Source organism: Coccinella septempunctata, chromosome 1, assembly GCF_907165205.1.
Source record: "Coccinella septempunctata chromosome 1, icCocSept1.1, whole genome shotgun sequence".
NCBI lineage: Eukaryota > Metazoa > Arthropoda > Insecta > Coleoptera > Coccinellidae > Coccinella > Coccinella septempunctata.
Window position 1 is genome coordinate 32210118 of NC_058189.1, and position 13381 is coordinate 32223498.

Genomic DNA, 13381 nt, shown 5'->3' on the forward strand with positions numbered 1-13381 from the left:
TATCTTGTTTTAAATCTTCATTTCACTTCAGGAACGGCATGGTCCAGCTGAAGAAGAAAAAATGAGAGCTGTATTGATAGTAATAAATTCAGTGTCATGAAAAATCTAACAACAGTAAAAGGTGATTTTTTCCAGCACAGTATCTAAAATAATAATTTGAAGTTCTATCGATGATTCAAATCAATTCCAAGTTTGATTTTGAAGGTTGTGAATGTTACTTATGACTTAATAATCACCTAAATTCATATGAGGTATGTTGAAAGTTGAACGTTACAAAGGTGCAAAAATGGGGAGGATAAGAGGGCCAAGAAGTGATCATGATATAGTCATTATTTCAATAGGTTATATAACTACTCACCTTTTACTGCAAATTAATTATCAATCAACGTCAAGTTACACTTAACTATAACGAAATTTAATAATAGATGATCAGCTCGGTTAAAAAAATTATTCTCAAAATTCATTCATAAAGATTTTGTTTGTTTATTCTCTCAACACAACGCAGTCACAGCACGAAACACGAATAGTCACACCACGTTTTGCATAGCGGGATTTAGGTTATGAGTTAACCTCGAGACATTGAACTAAAGAAGTTCAATTAGTTAGTTCAATGCCTCGAGACCACGTGTCATTTTTTGACCCGTCCGAGCGTTTTTTCCATCTCAAAAATCCAAATTCGGCGTGTGAAAGTTATTGATGGAATACTGAGTCACTCTGTATAATAATAAAGCGATGAAAAAAAATAAACTCATGCAGGAAATTGGGAAGGCACAACAAGGTGCGGCTCGACTCCTTTTCTCTATTCAAAAATGAGAGCTGTTAGGGGTTGCAGCTAGAGGGGAAGTGATATCAAACTAATTTGGACGCCCTTATTTGTCCCCCTTCAACAAAATTTGACCTGTCTGAGCGTTTTTGAAGTTATGAATGGCCCAGCCTGTACAACACTGAAATTTTGATGTCATCATCATGATGATTTTGAGTCCACGTGTATTTCTTCATATCAAAATAACAATTGAGATAATTGTTCAGAAGAATATATCGCATTTGGATTGATTGACTGAGTAAAGAACTGATATCTGGTAATTGCAAAATTAAATGAATCAACACGCCTACCCCGGTATTGACAAATCAATGTCAATTGAGAAACTACAATTCAGAAGAATTTTTGAATTCGTCTGATGAACGAGTCTGATCTAGACTTCGAAACGCTACGAAGTTATCATTTTAAATTTTTTAATTGATTTGATTCAGAGACTGGGAGTGAAAACCCTAAAGAGTTTCAGAAGATGCAGAGTCCTCAGACTGAATTTCAATCGATTCATTCATTCATTCATCATTCATTGCTGCATCCCGTTACCGGGAATAAATCTATAGATAGCTTCGTCCAATTCAAGTTCATTAAGATTATCTGGTAGTTTCTTCGGTATCAGGCCTGTTGGTGAAATAACAATAAGGATGGTCTTCATATCTTTCAACTTGCATTATATTCTGATTTGTTCCTAGTGGTCTCTTTCTTAAAAAATTTTGCCTATGTGCCTATGCTCATATAGTAGGATGTTCCTATTTGGAATTGCTACGTCGATGACCATCCTTATTCAGTAATATGAGGTGAGGTCTAGTGTGTATAATTTTCCGGTCTATGAGAAGCGTGCGATCCCAGTAGAACATGTGAGGATCATTTTCTAATAAAGAATCTGATGGATGGTAATTATAGTAAGGAAGCCTTTCTTTACCTTACAAGTTGGTATTTTATATCCAATTTTTGGTACAAAATCTTTACAACAGCATCATGTCTATTCTTGTACTCCGTTCCTGCAAACTTCTGGCATCCCCGATGCTGGATGCTTTCATGTGTCCATGGTGATATATTTCATGAAGTTACTTGTTGGAATTTCTTGATCTTGGATGGCAATCAGTTAGTCGACGCAGATATGTCGACATAATCATGGTTGACCTCGTTTTCTGTTGAGTGCTCGACGATTGCTATTCAATCCTATTGGAGCTGTAACGGAGTGGAATTATCAGCATCACAAAATACTTGATGAAGTTCTGATGAAGCTGATAATTCCTCGACCCCGAAAATATCGTAGCTCTGTTCGTTTTATTGAGCATTTAGGGTTTAGGGTGATGCTTATGCTGTTTGGTCAGCATTGTTCTTATTCTTTTCTGTGGGACTGCTGAATCGGCGGTGGTCCAAGAGACGATACCGAATGAGTAGCTCAGTGCTATGCAAGCATAGGTATTAATCGCTTTGATCAGATTCTTGCTGTGTAGACCAGTTTTCATTTTCCTTCTCAATATAAATTTATTATTATTATTCGAGTTCGGTAAACCAGTTGTGTGCTGTGTAGGCTTTGTTCGGTATCCAGTGATTTTCTTTCGTTTTATTCAATTAGCATGTTGTTTTGTCAGACACGAATGAGTTCTTGGGTAATGGTTTATCCAAGATTTCAGCACTTTCTCAGGAGCCCATGAATTTATTCAGTTCAATTACTTGAGATTGGGCACATAGAATGGCTGATTGGCCCAGATCAGTTGACTTTGCCTTGAGGGACTGCTAGTGTGATATGATTAACTAGAGAAGTAAACAAAGAAGGAATTTCTATGGAACCAGGTTGCGTTGTGTCGACAATTCAATGGGAAATCCAAAAATAAATCAGAAATATGAGGTTACCCTTTAACAAAACATCCATGTGTGTCGATAGCTTGGATAGAAAAAAATCATCGATAAAAATTATGGAACATGTACAAACCCCCGTGTCACCCTGTATGACGTCTCAAAAATCAATACCAATATTTGGAGTGCTTATTTTTTATGTGAAAGTTTTTCTGTAAATATGAGTCCGCAAAAACATCTTCATTTTAAATTCTGAAACCAAATTTGAACCGGAACTCCATGGTTCCTTGCCTAGTGTATTTACAGCTAGTTAATCCTTCATTGAACTTACTTTGCAAGTTAAGTAATTAATACAAAATAACAAATCTACGTCACAATGGCTTACTGTGCTTTTGGTATGGTTGACCATAGAAACTGTACATCAGTAAGTGTAAAGGTAGTTTGGCTTTTCTGTACTGCAAGCGCTTTTGTGAGATCGTACCTATCATCAGAAAGGTTTTAGCAGATTAAAGCCGAATACTTCTTTCCGGATAAGTTTAAAGCTATGTCGTATATCTCGCGCAGAAAAGCCACAACTATTACTAACTTATTTTCTGAAAGACAAAATATGACATGGGTATTTGGTGAAAAAGTTGAGGAGAATAGGACTAGCTCTATTTGAATTGTGATGGCTGATTTTTAAGCTGATCATTCGAAGCTCGAGGTGACAAATTTAGCAAAACAAATGGCACCTTTCCGAGCTCTTCTTCAAAGAAACAAAGGATGGTGAAAACTGTAACCTGCTTGCGATCCTTCGTTTCAGAGTTATTATAAAAAATTTCAGTCTTAGCGATTTCCAAAAATTGTCAAACTTTTTTTTTCCTTTGAATTCGCAGATCTTATAATTGAACCTTCTACATGGACTTCATTACGTAGAATCCATTGATAATCTCAAAAAAAAAAAGTTTTTGATAGATTTCGAATTCAGAGTTTTTTTTCAATAAATGTAGGTGAATTATTATTAGATCTTTCATCTTTGAATTAAAGAAAAATCTGATGATCGACTCAAGGCTGCGAGTGTGCTTCGGTGCATCGATGAATCGTCTGGAAACTTAATTGTGGGAACACGTCGTCTAGGAAGGGGTATGCCCAATCACCCACGTATGTTAAAGGTTTCGCTAATGAATAGTGATACTGTTTCCACGATACTGAGAAATAAGAGAAAGCTTTTATCCTTTTCTGAATTCAAAAACGTCCATCTTTCCGACGATAAAACACCGAACCAAATTAACGAACTTAATAAACTGCGAAGGGAATCGGCGGGAGAGGCGGGTTTGACAATAAAATACGTAGGGGGAGTCCCATCTATGGTAAGCTCTATTTCAAAAAATCAGAACAACATCTAAATGAGTGGAGCTTCGTGTACTCAAATGCACAATCTCTCAATTCGAAATACCGTGAAATTTTAGCTTTCTCCGGGGTCCAAGGCCTTCTTTCATTTTGATTTCAGAATCCTGGTTGATGCCGGGTGTATTAGATTCCACAGTTCACATACCCAATTACAATATTTTTAGAAGTGATAGCTCCACCACTGTAGGCCACGGGGGTGTATGTATCTATGTAAGAAAAGAGATGATGCATCCAAGATTTCCGTCTCAAGAGTCAACATACTTGGTATAGACAGATAGTGAGAGATTACGAGTTCAAGATTGCTTCTTCGAAGGATAAGAAGAAGTTCTTCAAGTACGTGCGAACATACATGGATGCTAAAGTTTCTGTGCCGCTCGTGCGGGATCATTCTGTATCTGTCTGTCGGGACGAGAACGTGGAGCAGAGGTGTTCGCGAAGTATTTTTCCTCTTCTTTCACTGCGGAACCCATTGGACCAACACCTCCAATCAGGAGAGATAAATCGATGCTGCACTTAAGTGAGATATCATTTTCGCCAGAAACGGTAAAGAAACAACTTGATCTTTTTCGGGTTGGTTCATCTCCTGGACCTGACGGCCTCTCCAATAGATTGTTGAAGTCTTGCTCGGCCTCTCTGTCGGTTCCTCTATCGATGATTTATCTTGAGTCATTCCGGTCTCATTGCTTCCCTGGCCCATGGCTCAAAGCTACAGTAACGCCTGTTTTTAAAAAAGGACAAACTTTCAGTATCCAACTACCGCCCCATTAGTTCAACTTGTGTTGCGTCGAAGGTTTGTGAAAGGATTATTGCTGACCAGTTGCTCGATTTCTTGTTGGGAAACAGTATTATTCCAGATTGTCAGCATGGTTTTCTCCCTGGCAGGTCTATGTTGACCAATCTTCTTACATGTGTCAATGATTGGACTAAAGCTGTGGATGTGGGGGAGGCGATTGATATCATATATCTGGATTTTTCCAGGGCGTTCGATCGGGTGCCTCCTCGAAGACTACTTGCAAAGGCTCGGCATTTTGGTATACAGGGACTTGCTTTTGTGGATACAGTCTTTTTTGACTTCAAGAGAGTTCAATGTGAAATTTTCGAGTGGCATATCAGCTGATTCACCTGTTGCTAGCGGAGTGCCGCAGGGTTCTGTTTTGGAACCTTTGCTTTTCTTGCTCTATACTGCCGATCTCCCATCTCTGATAAAATCTACATGCTCTCAATACGCAGACGACACGAAAATTTACAACAACCCTGTCACCAGTTCTGCTGCGATTCAAAGAGATTTGAATATAATTTCGGACTGGTGTAATGATTGTTTGTTGCCACAAAACATCGATAAATGTGAGGTGCTACATGTTGGTAGGAATAACCCTCAGCATGTTTATTGTTTAGCTGGCCAACCTTTGAGAAGAGTGGATGAGCATAACGACCTGGGTGTAATCGTTTCCCGAGATCTCAGTTGGAGTAAGCATATTCAGCACATTGCATCAAAGGCTAAACAAGTCACTTTCCTAATTTCGAGAGCTCTTAATGGATGTGCAGTAAGATTTATTCTACGTCTATCCGACCAATCATGGAGTTTGCGGGACCTGTTTGGTATCCCAATTTGAGAGGTGATGCTGAGTTGCTGGAGTGCGTCCAACGACGGGCTACTCGTATTCCCTATGGCCGATCCCGCCCAGATTAACTTGGTAGATTGCAGATCTTTGGTTTGAGCACTTTCGAGAAACGTCGGGAGAGAGTGACCCGATAATAGCATACAGAGCTGTAAACAATCTTTTGTACGGAGTGAACACTTCAAACGTGTTCAGGCTGAACACCAATAACCTTAGAGGCCACAATTACAAGCTCCATAAGGAGAATTTCAAGACTATCCCGCGGCAGTGCTTTTTACCTAACAGAATTTTTCAGGTTTGGAATGCACTTCCATCAAGTCTAGTGTAGTGAACGCGCCTAGTGTGAATTCGTTTAAGGCCCGGTACTTTCACCTTCGAATAAATTTTATTCACTGTCAATAAGTATCTGTCGAATAATTTCCTATCTGAAGGATACCTTATTTCGGTGCTTTCAGATGAAATTATTTGACGAATAACAATTCTGTGAAAACACGGTATACTACTTTTCACTGATTAATGTAAAATAAGAGACTGCATTGTAGAAATTGTCATAATTCCAACTAGAAAGCAAATATTCTGTGAAAATCACACAAAAAATAACCATACATCCAGAATCTTAAAAATTCAACCAATAATGACGACATTCGATCTATGACAAATAAAATTTTATTAACGAATTTCAATGACAGATTTATTCGATGAATAACACTATCTGAAAGTGAAAAGACTGCATTTTTACTTATCCTAAGAATAAGACTTATTTATCGAATAAACTAGCTGACCCGGCAAACGTTGTTTTGCCATATAAATAATTTCCTAGTAATTTCTAGTGTAGACAAAAAATAGCTTACTTATTGTAAGTATGTATGTATGTTAGAATGTGTATATTGTATGTATGTAAGAATGTGGTATATGCGTGAAATAAGCATGGAGCGCTGTGAACGATGAGGGAATATAAAAATAACAAAAGGCAAACATTATTTTTAAGTTATTATAATTTATTCCTTAAAATTATATATCATTAATTAAACAATTACGACAGTAACACTATTAAACAATATCAATCTCTTAATGCTATAGCGTGAACAATATTTTTTGTTAGTCCATCTAGCGTTCGTTCCTTCGTTCGTGCTGTTTACTGGGTCAGAAGTGACACCTGTAGACATCTGGCGGGGATAACTAATTAAATGATGATTGATCAGTTTTCGACCGGAGTAGAAAAATGATTAAATTACTAAAATGGCTATTAAAAAATAAGGGTTGATCGTAGAAGGGTGAAAATTGAGGATTGTATGTATTTTTGTATGTTGTATCATAAAAAAATTGAAATTAAAAATTTTGTCTAAAAAATAAAAAAAAAATTTAGGGGTGGACTACCCCTAACATTTAGGGGGATGAAAAATAGATGTTGGCCGATTCTCATAGATACCGGATAAGCACAAAACATTTCATCAAAATCTGTCAAGCCGTTTCGGAGGAGTATGGCAACGAAAACTGTGACACGAGAATTTTATATATTAGATGTAGTTATTCGCACGTGAAAGTACCGGGCCTAAGAATTATTTGGACTCGTGGAGTGGACGGTTTCAGGTTTAGTGTTTCTTCTGGGTTGTTCTTCTGCTATTTGGATGATTTTTGTTGTTTTATGTTTCTTTTTTTTTGTTTTTTTTCAAATGATGTTCATCACAGTGTGACAATGTTTTAAGTTTAATTTTCTGAGCCCTTATAGGTATAAGCCTTGGCTCTTATCGAATTTATAATAATAATAATAATAATAAAAATCATAGGTTTCAAAAATATATACATGACAACTGTATTCTTCTGAACGCGGCTAAAAAAATGTGAATTATTGAGGGTGTTGCCGTAATATTTTATCATTAGTTTGATTTTTGAATCAAATAATTTGTTATTATGAACACACCCATGTACACCAGAATACTCTGAAGATCGCCAGTTGAATAGCATACGAAAGATGTCATCTGAACATCTGTGTGTGATTTAGTTAGTTTTTAGTCCGAAAACTGCATAGATTCGTCGATAAAACGCATAAACGCTATTTTTCTGTAATACTCGATTACCAAGAAGCTTCAGCCTGCTGCAGAAAATCCCACCAAACGAGAGCTCTCAGGTGTGTGGAAGAAAATCCTGTGGTGAGTCTTCTAGTGTACCTCCTTTTAATTTATCTTTTTTTTTCTTTGAAATACAGTCCATTTTTTCTGACCACTTAAGAGTTACCGCAACATTTTTTGGTCATTCGGTAACGGCGGATTTTGGGATCATTTTGTTTGTACTTATTGTTTCTCATAAAGTTTTGCAAATTTGTGCTGAAGAATATTTGAAATTATATTGGAAATCCATTATTTCGTTTCATTCATTATTTCGGAATTATATTTCTTATCGTCGACTTTTTTTTTCCGCTCCGATAACATTTTTTGAACATACTCGTTTTCAATACATTGTTGGCGTATTGAAAGCGCGTTCAGTAATGCCGCCCACAGACTTCGTTCTTTTCCATCCGTTCGAATCGCCGCGATTCGGAACGACGCGTCGTTCCAAAAGCGCCAAAAACCGATGCGGTGAAAAACCGTCGTTCCGAATCGTCGGTTAAAATATTTGTACGAGCCTGATTTTTGGAACGACGCCGACGGTCCATCGGTTGTCGGTCCAAACCGACAGTGTGTGGGGATTTCGTTTAGAATCGGCGATTATTTTTCATTAGCGGAGAGCATATCGCGTCTAGACCACTGAACTACAATCAAAATGGAAAGCGCCCAGTAATAAATAGATGCAAGCCGAGAGAGATGGGTTTCTTAGGAGGATCATCTATCCTTGTAAATAAATTTTAGCCAATCACTTCCTCTGCTCCAATAACTGATTTCATTACTATGGAAACGGCTTAAACAGTACCGTACTATTGTCACGAATAAAATAATTATCATTATGCTCATAAAAATGGTGGAAAAGTGCTGTATTAAATCATGCAAGTGTTAATCGAGTCCTGAAGGGAGTGTTACTTTCCGTAGGTGATATTGCAAGGTTTATATTTATAGAATATAAGAGTAACGTCTTGTAAATTTCAGTTTCCCACAGAAAAAATTAGAGCTGTAGGAAGAGGGGATGATGGCAATTCCTGAAGATCATTCCATTGTACCTATTTGTAGCCAACAATTCTCCAGTGAGTCATTCAACAATTTAACACGAACGAAGACCACGGTGATGTACCAAACATTTTTTACTGATGTTGAGACTTACAAATACCTGAGTTCTTATTGATTCCACAAATCACTCTCTTGATCGTTCTTGATACTTTTATCCTACTAATGGCGAAGTATAATGATGACATACAATCCGATGGGATGGGAATATGGAAATGAACATTTCCAGTATCTTTTGAACAAGAAAATAAAAATCATTCTTTTTCGCAGAATTGAAAATTAGTGGAATGAAAGCAATCGTGAGATATTTTCTATGCTAAGTTTGAGGTATGAACAAAACTATAGTTATTTTCCTATCAAGTGCGGAAAGTGATACTTGCCCGCACGAAACTGCCGTTGCCCGAACGATGCGAAGCAGAGTTCGGGTAAGCAGTTGAGTGCGGGCAAGACACTTTACGCAAGAGTAAGGAACAATATTTTTTCTACAAGAGCTTGAAATATATAAATACATCCATTTCACGAAACAGATCATATCTCATTTGATTAATTCATATATAATGACAGACATAATTCTGCATGTCGTTACTAAGGGTTTCTCATCGTTGACGTTCTGTCCATAGAAAGATGATAGAATTTAATTTACTCTATAATATTTGCGTGCGGGAAAAACCCCTGCTAATCCATTCCCGCACGCAAATGCGTGCGGGAAAGAAATAGCAGGAGTTTTTCCCGCACTCTTTGGGAAAGTGACTCTTTGCAACTTGGAATACGTGCGGGAAAAAGGTTGAACGCGCACGCTTGTAGAAAAAATTATTTTAGGAACATTGAAATCAGTAGATTAATGTGATTTTTTCCCTTATTTTCACCTAAATAATTTTCATTTCACTGTTAGAACTTTGATAAGCTTAGATGAAAAAATAACATACATCGAATTTTCAATTACCTGTAATTGTCGATTTTCATTTTCAGATTACAATTCCCTCAATCGATGAGAAAGAGGTCCAGTTTTGTGATGCAGTTATTCAGTTTTCGCTACAGCACTCAAAACCGTCTAACAGAGAAAAGGAACTTATACCGCTTTCCTTGTTTTTTTGTTAATAAAATATAATATTTTATTAAAATTCGAGGCATTATTTTCTATTCGTTATCTTATGTAATAATTGGATATGCTGGTGTGATGAGCTCTCGTAATTTTGGCATGTTCTTTTGTTGATATGGCGGAATTGGATGCCAGTATTTGCGAGGCATAATAATTTTATGGCATTTTGATAGTCTGCTTCCTTCCATCCAGCCATGAGAAAAATGTTAACGAGAAAACAGCCTCGAATATATGTATGCTCATGGCCTTTGCTATTTATACCGATTTGATGGTGACGTGAGAAATGGATGCACATACGAAATAAAAAAAAATGTCACTTTTTGTTTGTTGATATTTTTCTGAAAAAATATTTGTGAAGAAAACAATGGTGTTATTGTGAAGAATGATAAAAAAGGAAAAAGATTATTCTGGTACTCAATTTGGAGTTGACAATACAATAAAAAGGCAATAAAATCGTTATCATTGAAAAATATTTACCATATGGAAAAATCGGAATAGAAGTTTAAGCGTACGGCACTCTCACTACGGCCCTGGCAGACAAAAAGGCCCGACACTCTATTGACACTCTCTCGGCTTGCTCGTATCTATTGCTGTGCGCTTTCCATTTTGAGTATAGTTCAGTGGTCTAGACAGACCATATTGCCGTACTAGTTTTTTCAACTTGTTCAAAGCTAGGTTTTCCGACATTGGGAGAATACGCAATGAATTTGTTAGTGAGCATAAAACAATTGTTGATACTTTGCTTAGGAGGAAGATGCGGATTTGAGTGGGGAGGAATCAATTAAGGACGATTTTTTGCTTGTTATTACGAGATCTCTACTTCTTCAACATCATATTGTTGTCGTTGTTGGTGGAGTGAACGTGTGTTCTTTAACGCTGCGATTGAATGAAGAACTATATCAGTGAAATATTGGTAAAAATTTTGATCAAATTGTACAGGGTAAAATTTTGCTGTTCGTGTCGCGAATATTTGAATGGAGGAACTTGAATAATAATTGATAAAACGGAGAAATTGTTTATATATTCTCAATATCGTTTCTTTTTTTGTCCGTCTTGACAGGCAGCGTGCATTCCCCAGGTGAATTCCGGTAAAATATGTTCATTGCATGACTCATTGTCGGAGCGAAGGTACAAGATAATCGGACCTTTCCATATCGCACCGAATTCCTCGATTCCGGTCTTTTCCGTGGCCCGCCTTCTCTGTTTAAAGTCTTCCTTAAAGGCCCAAGGAAGTGAAGTGTGTCTTCCTTTCCGTCCTCATCCTTGTTTTATTCTGTGTCGCTGAAGTTTTATTAATACTATGGATGAAAAAACTGTTCAGAATATTCTGGAAAAAATTGAAAATAGTAAAACCGAGATAAAAAATAGCATTCAGGCTTCGGAATCTAATATATTGCTGGAGCTTGAAGCATTGAAATTCAAAATCCGCTCGCTCGAGCAGGAAAATATGTTTTTGAAAGATAAAATAGGTCGACTGGAGAGAAAAACTGAGGAAAATAATATTGTTGTTTTCGGGTGGGGAGCATCTAATAAGAGTATAAATTCGGATTTTATTTGTAGTGAACTGAAAAACCTGGTGGGGGTGGAAATTTATCGCAGAGATATAAATAATTTTCATTGCATGGGTAAAGGATCGTGTGGTACTCAGGGTGATCACATCAATACACTTATCAGCGATCCAATTTATTTATTTAACAATTATAATAATCCCAAAATAATAACTTAACTAACACTTATAAATTCAGTGGTGAACTCAATGTATTTACAACCGCTGTCGTTATCATACTGCTTTTTCTTCACTGTTCACATCTCCTTCAACACTTGTAGTGAGTCATCGCTTATGACTATTCCTGACTAATCGCCGGTCTCCACAACCCCTCCTTCCTTATTAGCTTCAACGGCTCAACCCTGGATTGATCGGGATGTCTTGGGCGCCCGGTTGGCGGATTGGCGTCTGTGATGGTTGTATTTTGAGAACCCTGGTCGGCCTCCACTTGATCTCTTTCCGATGTTGTAGATTCTTCTTCCCTAGTCGACGGTCTTTCGAGTGATTCTTCTTGCGACACTTTCTTGGTATGAGAAACATGGCGCTTAACTATTTTACTATCCCTAATTAGGGTTAACTCGTTACCTTCCCGTCTCAGCACTTCATACTCTCTCTTGTCAAATCTTGGGACTAGCTTATTTGCTACCACCATGTTCTTTACCAGTACCTTGTCTCCTGTTTGTATGTTGTTTTCAATTGCCCTTCTTGCTATGTCTTCCTTCTCTTTCCCTTTTTGCTTTTTAAGAATATCACTGTCTCTCGCTTCTTCGTTGACATTTTCTGCATCTATGTCGGTGATTGACGGTATTTTGTCTTTGATGTTACGACTAAACATCAGTTCCGATGGTGACTTTCCTGTTGTGCCGTGTGGTGTGACGTTATGCATCAACGTAAATTTATGTAACTCGTTCTGCAAATCCATTCCATTTGAATAACCAATCTGAAGCCGTTTCAGGATGGACCTGTTCATATTTTCCACCTCTCCATTAGCCTGCGGCCAATATGGGGGAGTTTGCATCAAGGTGATGTTGTTATTTTTGCAGAAAGTCTTGAATTCCTGGCTAACGAATTGACGCCCATTATCTGCTCGGATAGATTTTGGGAAACCCAATCTTGAAAATATTTCAGTTAAATCCTTGATTATTATAATAGAGGTCGTTTGCTTCAGGAATTTTATTTCCTGGTATCTGGAGTAGTAGTCTATTACTACGAACACCATCTCTTGGTTTGGTAATGGTCCCATGAGGTCGACAGCTAAGTACTGCCATGGGCCTTCTGGGAATTTGTGTCTGGACATAAACGGAGGTCTGTTGGGCTGTGCAACCGTCAGACAGTCTCTACATCGTTTCACAAAATTTTCCGTTTCTCTGTCAATTCCTGGCCACCATACTTTGGCCCGCAGCCTTCGCTTCATCACGGTCTCTCCCGGATGGCCTTCGTGCGCTAGTTCGAGATTCCGTTGTCGTAAGGTCTGGGGAATTACGATTTTGTTCCCTCGTAGTATCATCGGTCCTAACGATGTCAGTTCCCAACGAAACGGAAAATATATGTTCTTTTCTGTTGTTTCCCAAGAATCCTGGTTGATTTTTCCAACAGCCACTCTAATTTCATCGTCCTCCTTGCTGGCCGTTACGATGTCCGAAATGCTCAAAGCTTTTGGTATGCTTTTTTCGATTATTGTGAAAATATGTCCATCACTATCTTGGTCGAACGATCCTTCTTTTGCTATCTGACACAACCTGGACACTGAATCTGCGATGTTTGATTTTCCCGATTGATATATTATTTTAAATTTGAACGACTGAAGTCTCAACAGCCAACGTTCGATCCGAGCCGGGGGCTTGGACGTCGGTTTGAAAATTACTTCGAGGGGCTTATGATCTGTTACCAGCTCAAAGTCTAATCCGGCCAGGTAGAAATAAAATCTTTCTACGCCCCAAACAAGAGCCAGACTCT

The 13381-nt window shown here is 37.8% G+C and overlaps 1 protein-coding gene and 1 long non-coding RNA gene across 3 annotated transcripts in view; both read left to right on the top strand.

The window, feature by feature from the left end:
* LOC123318284 overlaps window positions 1–13381 on the top strand; it is a 420831-nt gene that overhangs the window by 132638 nt on the left and 274812 nt on the right. The window lies entirely within an intron of this gene.
* Window positions 8385–9853, top strand: LOC123318309. 2 transcript variants are annotated; one of them, XR_006538273.1, is made up of 3 exons: window positions 8385–8648; window positions 8706–8838; window positions 9750–9853. It is a non-coding gene; the product is annotated as an uncharacterized LOC123318309 (long non-coding RNA). The 2 variants fall into 2 exon arrangements; XR_006538275.1 differs by having other exon boundaries at window positions 8706–8800.